Source organism: Panthera onca, chromosome F1 (genome assembly GCF_046562875.1).
Source record: "Panthera onca isolate mPanOnc1 chromosome F1, mPanOnc1 haplotype 2, whole genome shotgun sequence".
NCBI lineage: Eukaryota > Metazoa > Chordata > Mammalia > Carnivora > Felidae > Panthera > Panthera onca.
Window position 1 is genome coordinate 26,817,928 of NC_138355.1, and position 21,479 is coordinate 26,839,406.

General features: G+C 43.3%; 2 long non-coding RNA genes across 4 annotated transcripts in view; both read right to left on the minus strand.

Annotated features, from left to right (window-relative positions):
- Positions 1–342: 342 nt before the first annotated feature.
- On the minus strand, positions 343–13,315 carry LOC144614897 (uncharacterized). Of its 2 annotated transcripts, XR_014136422.1 has the most exons (5): positions 13,133–13,315; positions 12,240–12,395; positions 11,252–11,343; positions 3,923–4,027; positions 343–3,202 (listed from the first exon to the last, which is right to left on the minus strand). It is a non-coding gene; the product is annotated as an uncharacterized LOC144614897 (long non-coding RNA). The 2 variants fall into 2 exon arrangements; XR_014136423.1 differs by lacking the exon at positions 11,252–11,343.
- An 80-nt stretch (positions 13,316–13,395) lies between these two features.
- LOC144614896 (uncharacterized) overlaps positions 13,396–21,479 on the minus strand; it is a 29,740-nt gene continuing 21,656 nt past the window's right edge. For both annotated transcript variants that reach the window (XR_013553184.2, XR_013553185.2), the window contains exon 5: positions 13,396–20,917. This is a non-coding gene — a long non-coding RNA (uncharacterized LOC144614896). The remainder of the gene's footprint in view (positions 20,918–21,479) is intronic.

Sequence of the window (21,479 nt, forward strand, 5' to 3'; positions counted from 1 at the left end):
TTGTGTATAAGGCAACGGACAGATTGCTGGTGCCCTAGTCTGAATGATAAATTGACTCTCCCTCAGTTCTCTCCTTAACTAGCTGACAAGTCCCTGCTTACTGACTCAGTCTGTACATCTGTCAAATGGGGACAGTAATGCCTGACCTGCCTCCTACTGGAGAAAATGAGAAAACGATGCCATATCACCACAAACCTAGTAAAAACTAACATTTGTACTCATGTAGTACTGACAAAGCATTTTCAAATAGTTCAGCGCCTTTGATCCTCATAATAAGCAGTGGTGAAGACTCTTTCAGACGCCAGACACCCTCTACATGACAAGTATTTTGCAATGTCCTCTTTACTAATACAAAGTGAAATTAACTGAAAATAAGCTTCAGTACACATATGATTTTTTAAAAGATAATTTTTTGATAAAAGGAAAATTATTCATTAAATATGCGCTCGGGAACTCAACCCGGTTCTTCTGAGGCCACTGCCATTATCTTTCCAGAATCCTCTTAAGTTATTTTTTAAATTAAAAACAACCAAAATTAATGTTGTTTAAGAATTCCCTAAGGCCATCATGTTTCTCTTCTCCAAAAATAAGACAATATTGCTTTTTCATCACAGTACCTTGTTCTAGCAATCCTGGCCTTGCTGTATTGGTCAGTTCTACTACAGTGACAAATAATCCCCCAATTCTCAGTTGCTTGCGGTTGACTTACTCATATTACTGAAGGTTGTGGGTCGGCTGCGGCTCTGTCAAGGGTGTGGCTCAGCTCCAACCTGTAAGCCAGCTGCTGGTCTGCACCTTGTGTCCTTGTCCTACGGGGATTCAGGCTGAAGGATCATGGGGTATGTTACGCCCATGGCAGAGGAAAAGAGCCGGACAGCCAGTGATAACCCACAATGCCTCTCAGAGCGTCTGTTTCAAGAATCTGCACATAGTCACATGGCAACAGTCAGAGATGTACAATCCTCTTACAGGGAAGGGGAGGTGAACAATTGCAAAGTGCAATGCAATCTGTCGTAACTGATCAGATCAATTATGGGACCCCAGGAAGTCCTGCTAACAGACTTGAGCTGGCACACGGAAACACTTGCTTGCCATCCTTCTTGAGCCCAAGGGTCACAGATTCAGTCATTAATGGGAAGGGTAGAGACTGTGGCAAAGAAAAGAAGTCTTACCTCATTTAAAAGAGCAGCTACATGGGGGCACCCGGATGACTCAGCTGGTTAAGCGTCCTACTCTTGATTTTGACTCAGGTCATATCTGATCTTGTGGTTCATGAGATCGAGCCCTGCACTGGGCTCTGTGCAGAGCTTGCTTGGGATTCTCCCTCTCCCTCTCTCTGCCCCTCTTTTCTCTCTAAATAAATAAATAAACATTAAAAAAATAAAAAATAAAGGAGCAGCCTGTGTCAGACCTAGGAAGTGGTACAATGTGCAAATGAACACCCAAGTCCTTTGATCTCTCAAGAAAAGTCAGAAAATCTGATATTTGTGTAAAACCTCCTATTTTTAAAATTTTTGGAAATGCTTTTCATTAAAAAAAACCATGACTCTGCAGACCAAACAGAGCATCCCAAATCCAAATTTGGATCACAACTTAAAAGTTTTCATACTGTGCTTTAGGGAAGTTTTAGGGATGTGACAAACTGGACAGAGGCTGCTGTCCCAGGAAGGAGGTGAACAGATTTCTTATTCCTTTCAGTGACTCAGAGAGAGTCAGTGCTCACCTGGCTCAGAGTCACTCAGACTCCATTAATTGACTCAGGGCTCAGGTCATGGTGTTACTCGTGGCCTTTGGTTTTCCTGTCCTGGGTTTGGCTGTCTGAGCTGTGCCACCTCCCAAGAGACACCTTTCAGGCTGATTGACTTAAAAATTAGAGCTCAGATGGCAAAAGAAGGGGGGAATAATAGGGCGAGAGATTGCACTCATTTGCCTCTTTAAATTTTAATATGGAGCGCGATTTGTTAACAAGGGGGAGGTCCCGAGGTACTGAGGGGTATCAATAATTCAGCAGAGGCTGTCAAGCTGCAAATAGCTGCATGGTGCCCAGCTGATGCTCCTACTGGTGACACTGGCTACCCTTTCAAGCTTTAAGAGAAAGGGCCAGGTTTCCATCATCCAGCCCATTTCAGTCCTGTCTTTCCCTAGCTCCCAGTTCCTTGTGGAACTGGAGGCGACTCTACTGGAGGCTGTGACCATGTACAGACCCCGAGGATAAGAGTCCATAATGCTAAACTGATTGCAGGTTAAACATAAAAGTTTCCTAAGGACAATGGTCAATGGAGCTCCCATTTGGTAGGATCTGTAGTGCTAAGGCCATCTCCCAATCATATGAGTTTACTGCCCAGGACTTAATAGAGCCCTATTCCCCCAGCCCCAAGATGAACATCACTCCTTCCTGTGTGCCAGATCTCATTTCTCCCCCTTCTTTAAGAAACTTAACAGAAGACCATAGGGGAAGGGAAGGAAAAATAAGTTAAAAACAGAGAGGGAGGCAAACCATAAGAGACTCTTAAATACAGAGAACCAACTGAGGGTTGATGGGGGTGAAGGCTTGGGGGTGGGGGGTGAAATGGGAAATGGGCATAGAGGAGGGCACTTGTTGGGATGAGTACTGGCTGTTGTATGTCAGTGATGAATCACGGGAATCTATTCCCGAAGCCAAGACTACACTGTATACACTGTATGTTAGCTAATGGGACAATAAATTAAAAATAAAATAAAATAAAACTCAAAACTCACCTGGACCTGGTCAGAGTTTCTTGAATGATAGCACCCCTTGGCCAGGGCAGAGGGACATAGTGGGTCCCAGCCTAAGATACTGGAGTATGTAGCCCTAGAATCACATAAATCCATACATCCCCTCCCACCAAGATATAGGCCTTTGGGCAAATTTCTAAAGTCTTTGAGCTTCAGTTTTTTTCATTTTTTAAAACAAGGATAAAAATACCTATCTCATTTAAGGATCAAATAAGATAGTGTATGTAAATTTATTATGATTATTATTACAACTTTCTGAATGTGTCTGCAGTTGTCTCCTTCCTCACCCTCTACATGTTGCCACTTGAGGCCAGATGTCCCACGGGTGACACGGGGCATCTTTAGACCAGAGCTCCAGTGATACAGCTTCTGTTTTTGATCAGGAGGAGTCGAAATAGAATTAATGCCAGCCAAATGGTAACAGGGGCTGCTTTGGGCCTTTGTCCTAGAAAAGCGAGTGATAATCAAACACACAGTGTCAATAAACTCAGCTTTCTTTGGAAGGCCCACCAAATGTCAGTCCCAAAGGGCATTTAGCAATGTCAAGATGGCATTCATTTCCTATCACTGTTGCTGGGCAGACACAAAGCTTTGGATCCTAGACAGTCTCTTCACATAGCAGGACAGGTCAAATAATGTGGAGAGAGCAGGAAAGGGGGCAAATGCTAACCCAGTGGGTTCTGCTTAATGTTCCACATTGGCTGGGATGGATTTCATAAAACATTAGCAGCTGATGCTATTAGCCAGCAGTAGGTCTGGGAAATGCTGTTCAATATTTTTCCCATTTCTGAGTGAAAGAGAGAGCTGAGAGAATAATACTGTAATAAGGAAAGCTTTGCTCCTGGCAAAGGGTATGTCCTTCCCCCCCATGTTATTTGGTCACTTGCTTGAGAACAGGAAACAAAAGCAGAGCTGGGGATCAGGGTGAAGCAGAGGGAAGCATTTGTCCCTTAGAGTAAGGTAAAAATGTTTGTCTACAGTTTTAATAATTTGCTCTTCTATATTATAATTTTGGCCAATTTAATGCTTCAGTAAAGTGTGAAGTCCCTATATCACTTTGAGAAGTGGTGTCATGTGGAATAAAGGGGTGGAAGAACATCAGAGAGTTTTCTTCTCCCCCATTCACACCTTTGCTGGTTCGTTAGTCAAGGAGGCAGACTCTTACCTTATCCCCTGGTCCAGGATTTCCAGGTAGTGAACGTGAATGGAGTCTAGTGCAGAGTGGCAGTGAGAAATGTCAGGAAGGACGGACAATAAGCCCTCTTGTTTCCTAAAACATACATAGGAAGATACAGAACACAAAGAATACAGGGCTGGTAGGAATAAAGGGGAGGGCAGACAGGCTGATGCTGGGGTCATGCGTTCATAGTCATATAAAGAAAATCCAAATATGAAGGACAAAATCCAAATATGGTCTGAATATGCCATGATTTTTTACTTTTACTTTTCCTGGAAAGTCTTCTGTGTTCAGAAACATCTCTACTGGCCTGTCACAGTGCCTATAATTCCATCAGGAAGTTGAATGTTTTAGTTTACAGGGAACTTCCACTTGGAAAAAAACACTACATATTGTCTTTGACTTACGACAAATTAGGGTGGATTTCTCAATCTGTACAGTGTGTCCATTCCTCTGCCATTACTTTATTTTCACTTTTGCCATTGTTGCTAGGTTAGTTTGACAGCCATTTTCCTCACTGGCCTCCCTGCCTCTGATCATGCTCCCTTTAAGCCCCTTGTCCACAGACCAGCCCAAATGGTCTCTACTAAAGGCTAGTCCATACCTCATCCACCTGCTTCAAACTTCAAAGGCTTTTTAGCGTTTTCAGAAAATGGACTGAATTGAATGATACGGATTGCAACAGTCCCTGTTGACCTCTCCAAACTCACAACTCACCCCATCATCACCCCCATTCTGTGAACTGTTTACAGCTCCTGCTCTTGTCCCCAGCCTCTGTACCTGCAGTTCTGTCTGCCCCGTGTACCCCTCCTGCTCTGCTATCTCCCCTGGACAAGCCCTATGAAAGCTTCTGGTCTGGATATGGGGGTCCTCCAATGGATTTCCATGGGATTCTGCACAAATCTCTATCACAGCACACGTTGTTCTATTATTGTTATGGTGGTCTCATTGTCTGTATCTCCATTTAGACTGCATAGTCCTCGAATGTTGACTTTACTTATGTCTCCCTGGCATTTACCCATGGCATAAGGTGGTTCAGTCAATGATTTTTGGATGAATAAATGCATTACTATAATAAGAAAACTAATGCTCAAAGGAGTGTCACTCAAGCTGTTTTATTATATGAGTCAGACAGGCACCTATAGTTTTTCTAGTTAAGATATTAATCTTTTCTTCCTAATCAAGACACAAAATTGTCTACATGACAGAAGATCCCATAATTGTAGTTAATGTAGTTGTGAAGGATTGGGAGGAAATATTTGTGACATATATAAAAGGCAATGGATTAGGAGCCACAATATCTAAACAGCACCTCTACTTCAATAAGAAAGCATACCATCAACCTTGTATAAAAATAAGGAAAGATAAATATTCCATTTGCAAATAAGGAAGAAAGCATGTAAAAAGATTCCCAGTCTCAGCAACAAATCAATAATCACTTTGCACCCAACCAAATTGCTAAAAATGAAAAAGATTGACGAACTCCAGTGATGGTGATGGCATTAGGGAACGGGCTTTCTCTTACACTAGTAATAAAATTGTAAATTGAAACACTTTAAAAAATTTTTTATTTAATTTTTTTGAAGCCATTCTCATTATCAATCAAAATTTAAATACATATTCCCTAGGACCTAGTATGATAGTTTTCTGTGGCTCCTATTTCAAATTACTACCAATTTAGTTGCTTAAAACAACACAAATTTATCTTTCAGTTCTGTAGTTCAGAACAATGAAATAAGTCTCACTGACCGAAAATCAAGGTATTGGCAGGATTATACTCCTTTCTGGAGTGTGAAGTTGTGAGGGGAGAATCTGTTTTGTTCCTTCTACCTTCTAGAGAGCACCCACATTCTTTGGCTGGTGGACCTCTTCCTCCATCTTCAAAGCCAGGAACTTTGGGCATACTCCTTCTTACAGCATGATCTCTCTGGTTCTGTGTTCTACTTTGTTTTTTTTTTTTTTCCTTCCTTCCTTCCTTCCTTCCTTCCTTCCTTCCTTCCATCCTTCTTTCCTCCCTCCCTCCCTCTCTTTCTTTCTTCTTTCTTTCTTTCTTTCTTTCTTTCTTTCTTTCTTTCTTTCTTGCATAGCGCATGGATGGGGGGGCAGGGAAGAGCAGAGAAGGGTAGAGGGAGAGAATCTTAAGCAGGTTCTATGCCCAGCAGAGTCCAAAGCAGTGCTCAATCTCAGGATGGTGAGATCATGACCTGAGCCAAAACCAAGAGTCAGACACTTAACCAACTGAGCCATCCAGGGTCCCCTCACTTCTTCTATTTCTAAGGACACTTGTGATCATATTAGGTCCATTTCTGACTAAGAATCTTAATTCCACCTGCAATATTAGTTTCCCTTTGCTGTGCAACCTAACATATTCACAGGCCCTAGGGATTAGGAGATTAGACATTTTGGGGGGGAAGGGCATTCATTATTCTACCTACCACTCCAAGAAGTTCCACTTTTGGCAATATACCCTATAGAAATATACATATATGTATATGTATATCTGCCCAAAACTGTATGATCAAAAAATTGGTATTGAAGTAGTGTTTTTAATAGTAAAAAAATGGAAAAAGGTAAAAAGGAAAAAAAAACCCTATCCATAAAAAGGAGAATAATTATATAACCCTATGTGATGGTTAATTTCATGTGTCAATTTGACTGGCCCATGGGTACCCAGATATTTGGTCAAACAGTATTTAAAGTGTCTCTGTGAGAGTGGTTTTGAATGCAATTAACATTTAAATTGGTAGACTGAGTAAAGCAAGTGGGCTTCTCTAATGTGGGTGGTCCTCATCCATCACTTGAAGGCCTGAATAGAACAAAAACGCTAGGGGGTGCCAAGTGGCCGACTCAGGTCATGATCTCGTGGTTTCATGAGTTTGAGCCCCGAGTTGGACTGTGCACTGACAGTGTGGAGCCTGCTTGGGATTCTCTCTCCCTCTCCCTCTCTCTCTCTCTCTCTCTCTCTCTCACTCTCTCTCTCTCTCTATCTCTCTCTCTCCCCGCCTCCCCCCGTCTCTGCCCCTTCCCTGCTGGCACTGTCTCTCTCTCAAAATAAATAAATTAACTTAAAAAGAAAAGAACAAAAAGGCTAACTTTTCCCATAGTGAAAGGGAATTTCTCTTGCCTCATGGCCTTCTAACTAGGCCATAGGTTTTTCCCTGCCTCCAGATTCACACTGAAATATCAGCTCTTCTTTGGTCTCAAGCCTGCAGGCCTTCAGACTGGAACTAAACCACTCGCTCTCCTGGGTGTCCAGCTTGCTTAAGTCACCCTGAAGATCTTGAGACTTTCTAGCCTCCACTATCATGTGCACTACTTCCTTATAGTAAATCTCCCCCGTCTCTAACTCATACATACTATTGGTTCTGTTTCTCTGGAGAATTCTGATTAATATATCCTATAGAAAAAGCACGCAACCATAAGAAATAAGAAGGCAGGGCTTTGTGGACCAACGTAGAAGGATTTTCATGGGATAGAGTTATATGAAAAAGGGAAATGTTGAGTCTGATCTAATTTGTATAAAAATCGAAAGGGACATTTATAAATATATAAACACACCCACCTCTCTATATAAATGCATAGAAAAAGGACTGAATGCTATATATTGGATGCATAACAATGATTATCTCTGTGATTGGGAGTTGGATGGGGGCCCGGTGGTGAAAGGGGTTTCCATCTATACTTATTTCAACTGTTTGACTCTCTTACACGAGAAAGTACATATGAATTATTTGTGTGATTTAAAAAAACTAAGACCATCAAAACTCAAAGAAAGAATCCATTTGTCTCAACTAATCAAATTTAAAAGAAATAGGCTTACAAGCTGCAATACCCGTGAATTTACAAGGAGGAAGGTTTCTTTCTAGTGACTGGAATACCCCTATCTATTATCAAGAGAATATTTTTCTAATAAAAAAAATATGTAAGAAGCCAAATCAGTGAACAGAAGGGACGTGTTAAGCATGAAATCGGAGCACATAAAGTCAGATGTCCTTGAGGGATGTTTTATCTTAGCTGAGGTTTTTAACTCCAATGAATTATCCAATTGACCCTAACACTTGGGCCTGTAGGCACAGCCTCTCTTTCTGATAATAGCTGTCTCTCTCTGCTCTGAAGAGTCACTTGAGAATTACTGGCAAACTCTCACTCTCCCACTGTCATTTTGAGAATCTCCATTAGATCCACCTTTCTTATTTGCACAAAGCACTTGCACTGTGTCCACTCTCTTTCTTAACAGATTCTATCAGACCATCTTCCATCTCTTATGCCGTTTTTAGTTTCTTGGCAGTGGAGAGAAAATCATTTGCATTCCCCCAGTAAACACCGAATAGAATGGGTAACCTCATTTTCTGCCAAACAACCATGTCCATTCATAGTGGGGCTTTTTCTCAGTCTCCCCAACCTTGTCCCTAGATCTGTGCTTTTAACTTACTTTGGGAAACTGAACTTCTATTGATTCAACTGAATCATCTTCCTGGCTATAAGACCTTGGGTCATGTCATTACTCTTTGCCATAATTGTTTGTTTATTTCTTTTTATTTAAGATAAGGAAGTCAGGGCAGTAAAACAGGAATACTCCTCAACTTTTGCCACCTTGCAGTGCCACTGAGAGATTAAAATGAGGAAACCCTCACCCATTCAATGAATGTTTGCCGAGGTCTTTTGCTCTGCCCAGCTCCATGCTTGGTTCTGGGGATGCATAAAAGAATAAGACAGTCCCTGCCTTCATAGTGCTCACAGTCTCATGGGAAATACATCTCATGAACAACTGCAATACAGAATAGTAAATGGTAACACAGGGTGTTATATTACACCCTGGAGAGGGTAGGGTTAAGAAAGACTTGGGGAGATAACTCTTGAGCAGAATCTTGAAGAAAGAGCAGGAAATAGGACAAGGTAAGAAAGGCATTCAAGACCAAAGGGACAGCGTGTGAAAGCCATGGTAGAAGGGACAGGATGGCAAGAGTCTGATTGGACATAGGACATGGTAGATTAAAGATAGCCCTAAATTCTTTGACACACCCCTCGAGGCAGGGTTACATTTGAATGTGGGTGGGCTCTGTGACTGCTTGACCAATGGAAGTAATGCTGTGCCACTTTTCAGGCCCAGGCCTTAAGAGACCTGCATATTCCACTTCCTGTCTCTTGGAACACTGTTGGAACCCAGCTACCACACTGTACTGTGAAGAAGCCCAAATAGAGAGGAACTGAGGCTCCCTGGTCAAATGCCCTGGGTAAGCAACGTGCTGACAACCAGCGCCAGCCTGTCAGCCACGTGGGTGAGTCGTCTTGGAAATGGATCCAGTCCAGGTAGAGCAGGTTTGGTGAGTAGAGGAGGGAGGGTGGGCGTTGGAGGGGAAATAATAGGTTCAGGCTGGGACCTATTGAGTTTGAGGGGCGATGGGTTATCCAGGTACAGACAGATGGTGTAGTGGGACTTGTAGATCTGAAGCTGAAGAGAAAGACTTGCAAAGGATTGTTGACAGGAGGAGAATGCATGATCAAGGATCCAAATACTTACGGGAAATACACACGGTGAGAAGAGAAGGCTCAAGGGAGACGATCGCAGCAAAGGGGTATACAGGAAAAAACAAGTCTATGAAGAAGCCTCTGAAGAAATAGGAGGAGGGAAGTGGTGCAGAAAGTCCACTCTTTCTGCTACTAAGGAGCAGCACTTTTGATCACAAAGAGGAGGCTCTGCGGAGCAACGGCAGGTTCATGCTTCACACTGAGCACGAATCGACTCCAGGCAAGCCTCCACGCTAGGCAAGCCTGGGCTCCCTGGGTCCTGCTTTATTACTTACAGGGGGAAATAAACTCAGGCTGAAACTGGAAGCATTACAACCCGCACGCCGATCACACGAAATCCTTCTTCTCCTTCTCTCCCTAGCTATTCGAGCTTCCCCTTACAAAGCCATCAGGGCTTCTCCCTGTCCGGCAACACATGGGGAGTGCCCTTTGAGAAAAGGACAGGAAACCAAGAAGTGCATTGGTGTTCTGCCTCTGAGCTAAGCACGCAAAGAGGCCTCTTCCATTTTTGTGAAGCTTTTCTTCTCCAAGCTGCACACCTAAACAGATGGGGGAGCAATGGTTTATTGATGCAGGGGCGCAGTAACTGTAGGAAAGAGCGGATGAATATTTCATGGGCACCAGTAGCAGTTAATAAATCATGAGGTGCTACAGCCGAGTGGGCCGCTCATTCCGCCCTGGACAATGGTTGCTCAGCTCTAGTCAAGTGGAACCTCCTTTTCTGGCAAGTCCAATCTGTCCTGAGTGCTGCAGGGAAGCTTGTGTGTCATTTCTGTGGGCCTTGATTTCTCAATTCAATACATACTGAGGATGGCTAGCAGTTCTATTTTTAGCGACTGCCAACTCGATGGATATGACGTAGGGAAATTCACAGAAAATTAGCTTAGGAATCGGGAGACTTGGCTTCTGGTCCCACTCTGCTAGCTGTGTGACACTGGACAATATACTTAATCTCTCTGAATAATATTTTCCCATCTCTAAAATGAAGGAATGGATGGATTGGTAATCCTGAAGTTTCCTGTCAGTTTTGTGATTGTATGAAACAGTGGGTTTCTTGAAGTTACAGTCATTGACTCATGATGTTGGTGATTGTTTCATAAATAATTATTGATAAAAGTGTGTGTGCTGTGTGTTTTGCTCATAGGGAGCATTGACAACCTCCCTTCTGTGTCTAGAGACAAGAAGCATTTACGCTTAACCTTTTGCTTTTTAATGTTTATCATTTATTTCCAACCTACTAGGATAAAAACCCACTTTATGCAGCTGATACGCCTAACTTTTGAAAAAGACAGAACACAGACCTACTCAGTCATTAGCTTTGGCAACAGTACCATTTGGCCAGGCTCAGTATCTGACGTCCATTTATTTATCTATTTATGATTTAAAACGTTAACTATATCCAAAAGTTAATTTTATCTGAGTATACCGGTAATGAAAACAGCAACGGCTGGTCATATAAACAGAAGTTTCAGCATTGTTAAAATTGCCAGTTTTAATAACAAAAATAATACTACCACTGTTGAATGTTTACTCTGTGTTAACCTTTTATAGAGTATTTTACAAACATTATTCTTGTTATTTCTCATTAGTCCCCAAATAATGGCACACTGATAAGAAAATTGGGCTGAGAAAGATGAATTTCCTTGCCCAAGGTCACCCAATTAGCGAGTGGCTGAGAAGAGATTCAAACCCTAGCCTGTCTGATTCCAAATACACTATTATTGTAACAATACATAATAGCTAAAATTTACATTGGATTTACTATGAACTAGAAAGTAAGCAGCTCACCCATTGGGATAATCTCCATCTTTCATCTTCTTTGAGCTTTTCTGCAACCTTGTAAGTTGTAGAACATGGATAATAATGCAAATGATTCTTATCTATAGAAATGCAAATAAATTGATTATCGCCCTATGGGTGGGCACATCTTGCATCTATTCGTAAATTCATTTCTGAAGTCGGGTCCCCCCTATTTCTATGTGGTTCTCGGAGTTCTTTAAGCCAGCTGGAATGACTTATTGGTTCCTTCATTTATTAAATTAAACACAATATTTGACATGTCTTCATCTTACATTTGTAGGACAGCCATGATTTTACTTTCTTTTTTTAAATATTCTTTAACAATATATAGCGCACACACACTCACAGGATTCTCAGAGAGGCGGAGAGGGACGCAGTTCTGCAACGCAGCTGCTGCTGGTGGTGTATGTGAGCACAGCAGGAGATGAGAGGCCAGGACGCCTCCTCGGGCTTTTCCACCCCTCCTGTGATATGGTGGGGCCTGTTGCTAACTAAGCTGGTGGCAATCAGTGGCTTGGCCACTCTGCCTCTGGGCGGCCTAATGATGGCTCCTCCACCTCTCATTGCTGCAGCTGCTGCCAAAGCATCACCTAGCACTGCCTCCTACCCTGCAGGTCCTTTGTAGGGTCTTTCCATGGCCTTCCAGAGCTCTGCTCTCTCCAAGGGCACTAAGGACAAGGACAGTGGACACTAAAGGGCAGAATTAACCAGCTTTCTGGGACCACCCCTTGTCTTTTCGGTAACTGCCTTTCAGATTTAAAGATTGTAAAGCCCCACATAATGAGCAGAGACCTGTGGACTGTGACAATTAAGTCACCACAACAGTGTTTCTCATACTGCATGCCATGGAACACTGGTGTTCCACACATAACCTGCAGATGTGCTGTGAGTAAATGGAAAGATACTTTCAAGTCTCATGATTCATAATTATTTTATCATGATAATGAAAAATAGTGAAGGAATTTCATTGCCTTACCTTTCAAGATCAAATTAGGTTTTTTTTTTCTTTTCTCTCTTTTCCCTCCCTTCCTTCTTTCCTTTCTTTTCCTTCCTTCCTTCCTTCCTTCCTTCCTTCCTTCCTTCCTTCCTTCCTTCTTCACCCAAATGTTACGTTGGGGCTTTTGCTGTTGTCCTAACAAAATAAAGAGTTTTTAAAGAAACACTTTACAACTCTATGCATAAAAATCTCATCAGTGGGTGTCCTGTGATATCAAAACATTAAGAAATCTTCTGTTACAGACCAGGAGGTGATGAGGGAGCATGAGGCAGGCTGTGGGGCAAAGCACAAGCTAGCACCCCCTCCCACCCAGGTGGGATCTGTGTGATATTCCTTGGACATTCCTAACTACCCAAGAACAAAGGAAAGGGGTTTAAGTGCTTGCCATGGTGATGTGGGAAACTGAGGCAAATGGAAAATTAAATTTCCTTACTGCCTACAGCCCATTGACAAGTCCTTGAAACCGGCAGAGTGACCTCCCTCCAGGAGCTCAGCTGCCTCCATGATGACATTTTGCTGGGGGCAAAAGAGAACCTTGGCTTAATAGTGCCCCAACCTCGAGGATCCTGTAAGTATTTCCTTTATCTCAACTGCCCCAAGATATGTGCTGGCAATCATACTCCAAGCTTATGGCCCCCTGACATGCATCTGAAGGGTCTCATGACTGAGGTTTTATTAAATGGTTATAAACGGTGTTTCCCTAGCAACAGCTAGCCCCTCAAGGCCCTGGAACTTTGCTTCCAAAATTCCATAGAGACTTACTCTAGCTCTGACCCCCTCCCAACCTAAGGGTAGGTAATGAGTTACCCATCAAGACCCCAGTGCAGCTCTTCCTGACCATGGGTCCTGCCCCCATGCTTTAATAAAATCACATTTTTGCACCAAAGAGGTCTTCAAGAAGTCTTTCTTGGGGGTGCCTGGGTGGCTCAGTCGGTTAAGTGTCCGACTTCAGCTCAGGTCATGATTTCACAGCCCGTGAGTTTGAGCCCCGCATCGGGCTCTGTGCTGACAGCTCAGAGCCTGGAGCCTGCTTCCGATTCTGTGTCTCCCTCTCTCTCTGCTCCTCCCCTGTTCACACACTGTCTCTGTCTCAAGAATAAATAAACATTAAAAAAAAGAAGAATTCTTTCTTGGACGTGACCCCACGAACCCCCATTACCCCCAAACTTCATCATGGACTATATTTTTAAGGTATAAAAGTCTTAAGTGTAAGACTTCTGAGAAGAAATGGAGATCTTTTTAGCAGCACAAAGGTTGAACATAGTTCTCTCCTTTCAGTTTGGGAACCATGAAAACATTCCTGCCCCTCTCCCTCACCACAGGACAAACTAGAGTAGGAGATACATTTGCCAGTTACCAGGAGGATGTCACATTTCACTGACAATAAGTTAACAAGAGAAAAACTATGTTCCAACCAGGTCTCTAAAGTGGTTGAAAACAGTTGTTGAAGACGCTGTTCTCAAAACCAGAGCTTCAACCAACTGTAAACAGAGAGATAGAATTCTCTGCAGTTGGCATTAAAATCCTGACCTGATAATTCTCTTTCTGATGCAAACCAGCTTAGAAACAGAAGAGAAGACCCAGAAGGAATTGACTTTTGAATGTTGGTGATCTTTAAGCATCTGGAGTTAGTCCTCTGTATATACTTGTTTCCTATGATTTTAAGTCACTCCCTAGACTTCAACTACCTTCTTTATGGAACTGAATTCCACTTCCCATCTCTAGCCCAGATTTTTTGCCTCAGGGGCAATGTTGCTGGACAGCTGTTTGGATGTCATACAGACATTAATTTCTTTTTTTTTTTTTTTTACTTTATCTTCCTCCTTCACCTCCCAAATGAGTTCTTCCCCTTACATTCTTTGTTTTGGAGAATGACACCATCATCCACTAAAGACATTGGAATCATTCAACCCATTACTAAATCTCTTATTCTACCTCCTAATTATGTCTCCAGTATCTCCCTTTCTCTTCACCTCCATTTGCCATTATATCCAATCAGAGCCTCATAATGTTTCTTGGTTCCTAAAAGCTCATTTTCACTGGTTTCCCTGCCTGCCGTATACTGCCTTTTAGTCACTTCTCACCAAAGGCAGACTGACCTCTCTATGGTATAGATTTAATAATGTCACTCCCCTTGTGGCTTTCCATTGCTTTTAAGATAGTATATTTCATGATCTGAACCCAGTTTTCTAGTGTAACCTCATATTTTGCCAACTTTCAATTCTACAATAAATTATATTCCAGCCACACTAAATTGCTTGTGGATCCCTCAATATGACACATTCTCTATCATGCCTATGGCCCTCCATCATGCTACCCTCTCTGCCCCCTCTACTCCTCCAACCACTCAGCTAACTTCTTCCTCCAGGAAACCTCCCCTGAACCTCCCAGTCAGCTTTTAAGTGACCCTCTCATGTATGCACAATATACCTGATGTCTCCCCTATCAAATCCGTTTATACTCTACTGGAATTGCTATACGGAAGGAAAGCATTTAGGAAAAAACCTATACTTCTTTCCCTCATATTCTCTGATAACCCTGCTCTTTCCCCATTTAGAGCAGAGGGGCAGTCTATACTCACTACCCTCCAGAGTTAGGCTGTTCAATAAAAAATCCAAAGAGCAAAAAATGAGTAAATAGAGCTTTTTGAGTTTCCCCAAATAGACTCAAGTTGGCAGTTCATGGTTTATGTTTATTCATTTTTGAGACACAGAGAGAGATAGCACATGAGCCTGGCAGGGGCAGAGAGAGAGAGGACAGAGGATTCAAAGGGGACTCTGTGCTGACAGCGATGAGCCCGACGTGAGGCTCGAACTCATGAACTGTGAGATCATGACCTGAGTTGAAGTCAACTGATTGAGCCATCCAGGCACCCTGGAAGTTCATTGTTTAAAGAAGAATATTTTTAAGGATCAAAGGCCTAGGTCCTAAATTATTATAGCACAAAGTTTCTTTTCCCTAAACTGGTTTGGAAGATCCTATGGACTGCAGCCAGAGAAAAGGGAGGCTGGAGCAAGAGATAGTAAGCCGTTGATGAATGATCTGAGGGTGGGCAAGGGAGGGCGGGGAGAGGCTATGAGAGAGGGGGCCCGAGAGGGCAAGAGGACACTGAGAGTTTCACTTCTCATGTCCAAGAAGGGAACTCAAGGAGCTGGGAGTAAGTTGGTGAAAGGGCCTCTCAGTGGGAAATGGGAAGGCACCGTGTGTCCTGAGTGAATTGGTGACTGGAAACCAGACGTGAACCCACACACCACAGCAGATGCCCACATGCTAGACAATGATGTTCCTTCCACTGATGTCATGGAACGAGTGGAATCTAAATGCTGCCCCACGGAGAAGGGCGTGGGGGAAACCCTGAATTATCTATTACTCTGCATTGACCAAGAATAAACTTCTCACTACAAACATAGTGAGAGATCAAGATAGAAATTAAATATGATGATAGAAAACAAGCTAACCAATTTTTGCTGTCCTGAATTTATACCCTAGGACTCCCACTCATGGCATCTATTTAAAAGGCAGCTCTCTCCACTCATCTGGAGACTCACTGAACACAGGGACCAGTTGTATTCATCTTTGTAACCTCAGTCTGGGAGTAGAGAGTCCATAAATGTTCATCAGTTGAAAAAAAAATGAACGAATGAAACCTGGATGATGAAAGATGAGGATCTGGACAGAAGAAGGCAGAGTAATTTCCCTTGATCTGATGTGATGGTCCTTAATGAAACTGGAGCTGAATATCAGAAACAAATGGTATATTATCTGTTCTTTTGTCTGTTAAGGTAAGTTGGTTCAAATAACTCTTTTTTTTAATGTTTATTTATTCTTTGAGAGAGAGAGAGAGAGAATGAGCAGGGGAGGGGCAGAGAGAGGGAGTCACAAATTCTGAAGCAGGCTTCAGGCTCTGAGCTGTCAGCACAGAGCCTGACGCGGGGCTCGAACTCACGAACCGCGAGATCATGACCTGAGCTTAACCAACTGGGCCACCCAGGCGCCCCAGTTCAAATAACTCTTAATTAGCTGTATTTATTTTTCCATATATAATGTGAATTTAATCATTCTCATTTAATCCTCTTGTTGACAATGTTATAACTAAATTGAAGATTTGTTTTATTGTCCACTTGTTTTTTTTTAATGTTTATTTATTTTTGAGAGGGGGGGGCGGGGAGGGGCAGAGAGCGAGGAGGACAGAATCCCAAGTAGGCTCCTCGCTGTCAGCTCAGAGCCCAACGCGGGGCTCGAACCCACGAACCTTGAGATCGTGACCTGAGCTGAAACCAGGAGTCAGATGCTTAACTGACTGAACTACCCAGGCACCCCTGTTGTCTACTTGTTATGTTGTCTAATTTACTTTAAAATACTTCAGCATAAGTGTGTGTGTGTGTGTGTGTGTGTGTGTGTGTGTGTGTGTGTGTTGGTTTTATTCTATATGCTAGGAGTACCTAATTAACATTCCTAACCTGGGATAAACTGTCCAGAGGTGCTTAGTTAAAATTTTAAGAAGCCCACTCAGGAGTCTACTCCAGAGTACTATGAGTGCTTCAACGATGTCTATCTCCGTCTGTAGTCAAGGGTTTATTCATTAGCATAATTGGAGTTAGAAATAGTTTTTCAAAGGCAATTGGAATAGTGTTCAGTATACGTAAACGGACTCGCAAGGTACAGACACCCTCACTTGTGCATGAACCTCTCTTGTGCAGCAGCCTAATATCTCTTGGTATGATGCACCAGCCTAGAAGTCCCATTCGGTCCTGTGTCCCATCTCTTACCAAAGGACTTATTGTCTGATTCTGACTGGATGGCTAGCTGATCCTCCCTAGAGAATACTGCTGTATCTGTCACTAGTGAAACTGTCATGAAAGGGGACTGGCAGAGTGACCAAGGGAGGGAGCCAATAAGAGCATATTGCATGACTCTTCGTGTCTGTTTGCTAATAAATGTTCACATTTGTGTTGCAGGATTTGGTTTGAGATTTGCTTTTCTTGTAATGTACCACTTTGTAACAAGTTTATTGGGAATGAGACCTTGACCCTTCCTCTCTCTACCTTTAGTCATTAGAGGTCACCGTTATTTGCCAAAAGAACCCAACAGTTGTGAATGAACAAATTGGTCTAGATTAGTTGACAACACAATACTTAATACAATGCACATTATCAACACTTTTTCCGGATTAATATTTTAGTTTTCTGTAGATAGAGATATAGATACACACAGATATCACAACTAAAGAACTCCCATATTGTTTATATTTTGAATATCCTGACTCTTATGTTTTCATTGGCAGGCTGACCCTGGGATAGGTCATCCACTGAAATGTTGCTGTACTCCTCATTTGAATTTCTTTCTGTCCTAGACTTTACCTTACTTATCTCTGTGTGTGTAGTGAACACACTACAATATCTCCCTAGAATAAAGCCCTCATCATTGTTTGCTGGCCAGAATGTCATATAACAAGATAGATGAAGGACTATGGTGGTATCAGAGTCTTCCTCATTGCAAATTTTATTACCCACTGGGATCACAGATAATCCCTACCAGAGGGAAAGAAAAAACTCAGTATTGTCATGAGGTGGTAGACCCAGGTCCAAAGTAACTGGGGGCAAAATTACAGAACAGGTACCTTGTGAATATCAGTTGAAGAAGGAGAGAGAGAAGACTCCTCTGCTTGTAGGCTGCCTTCCCATCACTGGGTAGACAGCAGACTAAGGGAAGTATTGTCCAGCTTTGCTGGGAGTAAGGAGAGCACCATGGAGAGAGGATGAGTATCCCAAGAGAGCATCTTTGTAACAAGTAGGTTTTTTACCTGGTAGCCATATCTGCCGATAAAATATGAGGTTGAAGCATTACTGTTCTACTCACCGCAGATTAAGACTTGTGCAGAAAGCATGGCACCTGTCATCCCTGGACTGCTGTTGCTGAGGAAAAGCTGGGACCCAGTGCAAGCTCTGAAAGAACTAATCTGGCTGCAGAGGCTGGCACAGAGGTCCAGAAAGACAGTAGGTAAGGCACAGCTCAGTCACAGGTCACTGAATGGCCAGCACCTGGTGCAGGGTGTTGTTTTGATGAAAGCCATTTGAGTTACAAACCTAGTCAGACTGTCTTAAGGAAAGGAGGCAATTCCTGAAAAAGGTGACAATGGGAACTTCAGCCAGGCTGTAAGAGAGAACCAGGGATGGCTGTTATGATAAGCAGCTGTTCTTTCCATTTACTCACAGCCCCACAGTTGTTCATCTGAGATTGCTGGTTCCTGCCCAGGAGCTTCACTATTCACTCTTGCATTTGCTTCATCTCCCCAAAGTGACTCGGTTTTGCTTTCTGAAACACTGTGGGAGCGGCTGGACACAGACTGGCACACAGGGGGAGATGCTGAAAAGCAAAGGTGATGTGGAGGGGCGCCTGGGTGGCTCAGTTACTGGTTAAGAGTTCAGCTCTTGGGGCGCCTGGGTGGCTCAGTCGATTGGGCGTCCGACCTCAGCTCAGGTCATGATCTCACAGTTTGTGAGTTCAAGCCCCACATTGGGCTCTGTGCTGACGGCTCGGAGACTGGATCCTGCTTTGGGTTCTGTGTCTCCCGCTCTCTCTGCCCCTCCCCCACTTACACTCTGTCTCTCTCTCAAGAATGAATAAACATTAAAAAAAAAAAAAAAGTAAAAAGCAAAGATGAACCCTTACAGTGGGGGCTCAGCTCTTGACCTAAGTCACTCTCTGGATCATTCAAACCATCATCCCGTCCCTGATCACTGCCCCCATCCCTTTCCTGCTACCACCACTACCACCAAAGGTGCCACTGGCCAGTCATTCTAGAGCAGCATTTCCTGCATTTGCCAGATCATCAGAATCACCTGAGGGCACTTATTAAAAAATATCCTCTGGGCACCTGGGTGGCTCAGTCGGTTAAGCGTCTGACCTTGCTTAGGTCATAATCTCAAGGTTTGTGGGTTTGAGCCCGGTATCTGGCTCTGTACTGACAGCTCGGAGCCTGGAGCCCACTTAGGATTCTGTGTCTCCCTCTCTTTCTGCCCCTCCCCTACTTGAGCTCTCTCTGTCTCTCTCTCTGTCTCTCAAAAATAAATAAGCATTAAAAAATATTTTAAAAATACACATCCTCAGGCTCCTTCCTAGAAATTGTGGGGTGGGGCCCAGGAACCTCTATTTTTATTAAATATCCTTAGGCCATTCCATAATCAGGCAAACTTGAGGACTGCACTGGAGCAGTTCTACAATTTTATTTGGTTAGCATCAGAATAAGCTGGGTGCTTATTACAATGAAGATTCTTACCCTAGAACCTCCACAAAAGATTCTATTTCAAAAGCTGTGAGGTAGGACCCTAGGAATCTGCAATTTCATAAACACTCCTAAGATTATGATAAAGGGGTTCATTGGCTATGCTTTGAGAAGCATTGTTTTAGAGAGAAACCCATCTAATTATGCAGACTCTCAGCCTACAGGCAGTATGATATGGGAGTAGCCCTTTTTCCACCCACTTCTGTGATGGGAGGACTTTGGCCTTTGGGGAAATCCAAGGCCATAGAACCCAAACCACTGGGCAGGACAGGAAACTGGCAGAATGGTCACAGAAGTAAGTCACAGCAACAAAGGTAGATCTAACTCTTACACAAAAGATACAAAAAAAGCTGCATTTAAACCAGATGTGGGTCAACCGACCTTTATGAATACTCTGATAAGAAGACAAAGAATTGCTCACTAAAATAGGGAGCTCTTACTGTATGCTAAGTGTTTGAGCTATGCTATCTCATTTAACACTTGCAACAATTTTAATTTGTATTTTTGACAGGATAATAAGTTTATTCAAACGCACAGCAAGTAAGTGTCAGAGCCTGGTCTCAAATCTAGGTCCTGTTGAAGTCAAATAACAGGGTTTTACCTGCCATGATGTACTATAGCTGGGCACATGGATTACTTCTGAAAAAATCCACAATGTGATGTTATTATACGCACTAGGAGAATTAGGGATTAACAAAAGGGAACGTGAATTTGATCACAAAATCCTTTTTCGGTAAAAATAATCCATCTCCATAATTTACCAATTTTGTGAGCTCGGATTTTAATAAATCGTGTTTTATTAAAATTCCACACCTGTATGGTTTAGGAGAGCCCTAGGGCTCCCCCAAAGTGAACATAATTGAAAGACGCAGAAGTTATGTAAAAGGAAACCAGCTAAGGATCTGAGAATAAATAATTTCCCATTCCTGCGGAAACGCCACCACTGAAATAGATCAGCAGTTGATGCGGCGGTGGGTCCTGCGCCGCCTCAGTGGGCGTCGCATTCAAGGAGCCTGCTCCGTGTGTCTTCAGCGCAGACCCTGTGCCATCCGCACTGCACACGGGGCTTCTCACCCACGCGTCACCGGCCGAAGCGGCAGGGCGCAAGTCTGTGTTCCCCTAGCTCTGCCCGGTCCGATGCGGGCTTGCAATAGTCGCTAGGCCCGCTGCATCTGTCCTGGCCGCACGAGGCCTCCGGAGCCCAAGAAGAGGCAGGGGTCTGACCTCCAGTTTTCTGCAAACTCTCCGTGTGTTGAGAGCAAACAGCCATCGTCAACATGCCTCCTGCTGACTTTGCATGGGGGAGGAGCTTACAAGTCCCCAACGTACTTTTCAAAATCCTCACCTTGAAGCAGTCCTTTAAGATACAAGCCTACAAGGAAGGGGGTGTTGGGGTTGGAAGAACAAACCGGGCAGCAAGGTGTGGTGGCTAAAGGACAAAGGAGGACTGAAAAATAGAACTGTGGCTCCAGCTCCACTTCCTGCCCCGACCCCCGTCCTCCCTCAGCTGTCCACAGCAGTTCCTTGTCACAGAGAGGGCTGTGACTCTCTGGGAAAGGCCCTTCAGTTTGCTTTTGGTCCAACCGGATCATAAGCACAGACCAGAAACCAGCGCTCCCTGGAGCAGTGTGTTCCCTTGAACTCTTTCAAAATGGATGGCAAGAATGGTAACATACAAGTCCTTCCCAAACCGCAGACCACCCCGAACCTCCCTGCTGTCAGGGAGTAGCCAGAATAATTGTTTCCTAAGCAGTTGACTTCTCTAGGTCTTTCATTAGTCACTTTATTAACAAGTATTTATGGGCCACCGACTGTAACCCCAGCACTGAACTGAACAAGAATCAGAAATATAAGAGCTACCCTGGGGGCCTGGGTGGTTCTGCTGGTTAACCGTCCAACTCTTGATTTCCGCTCCGGTTAGGATCTCAGAGTTT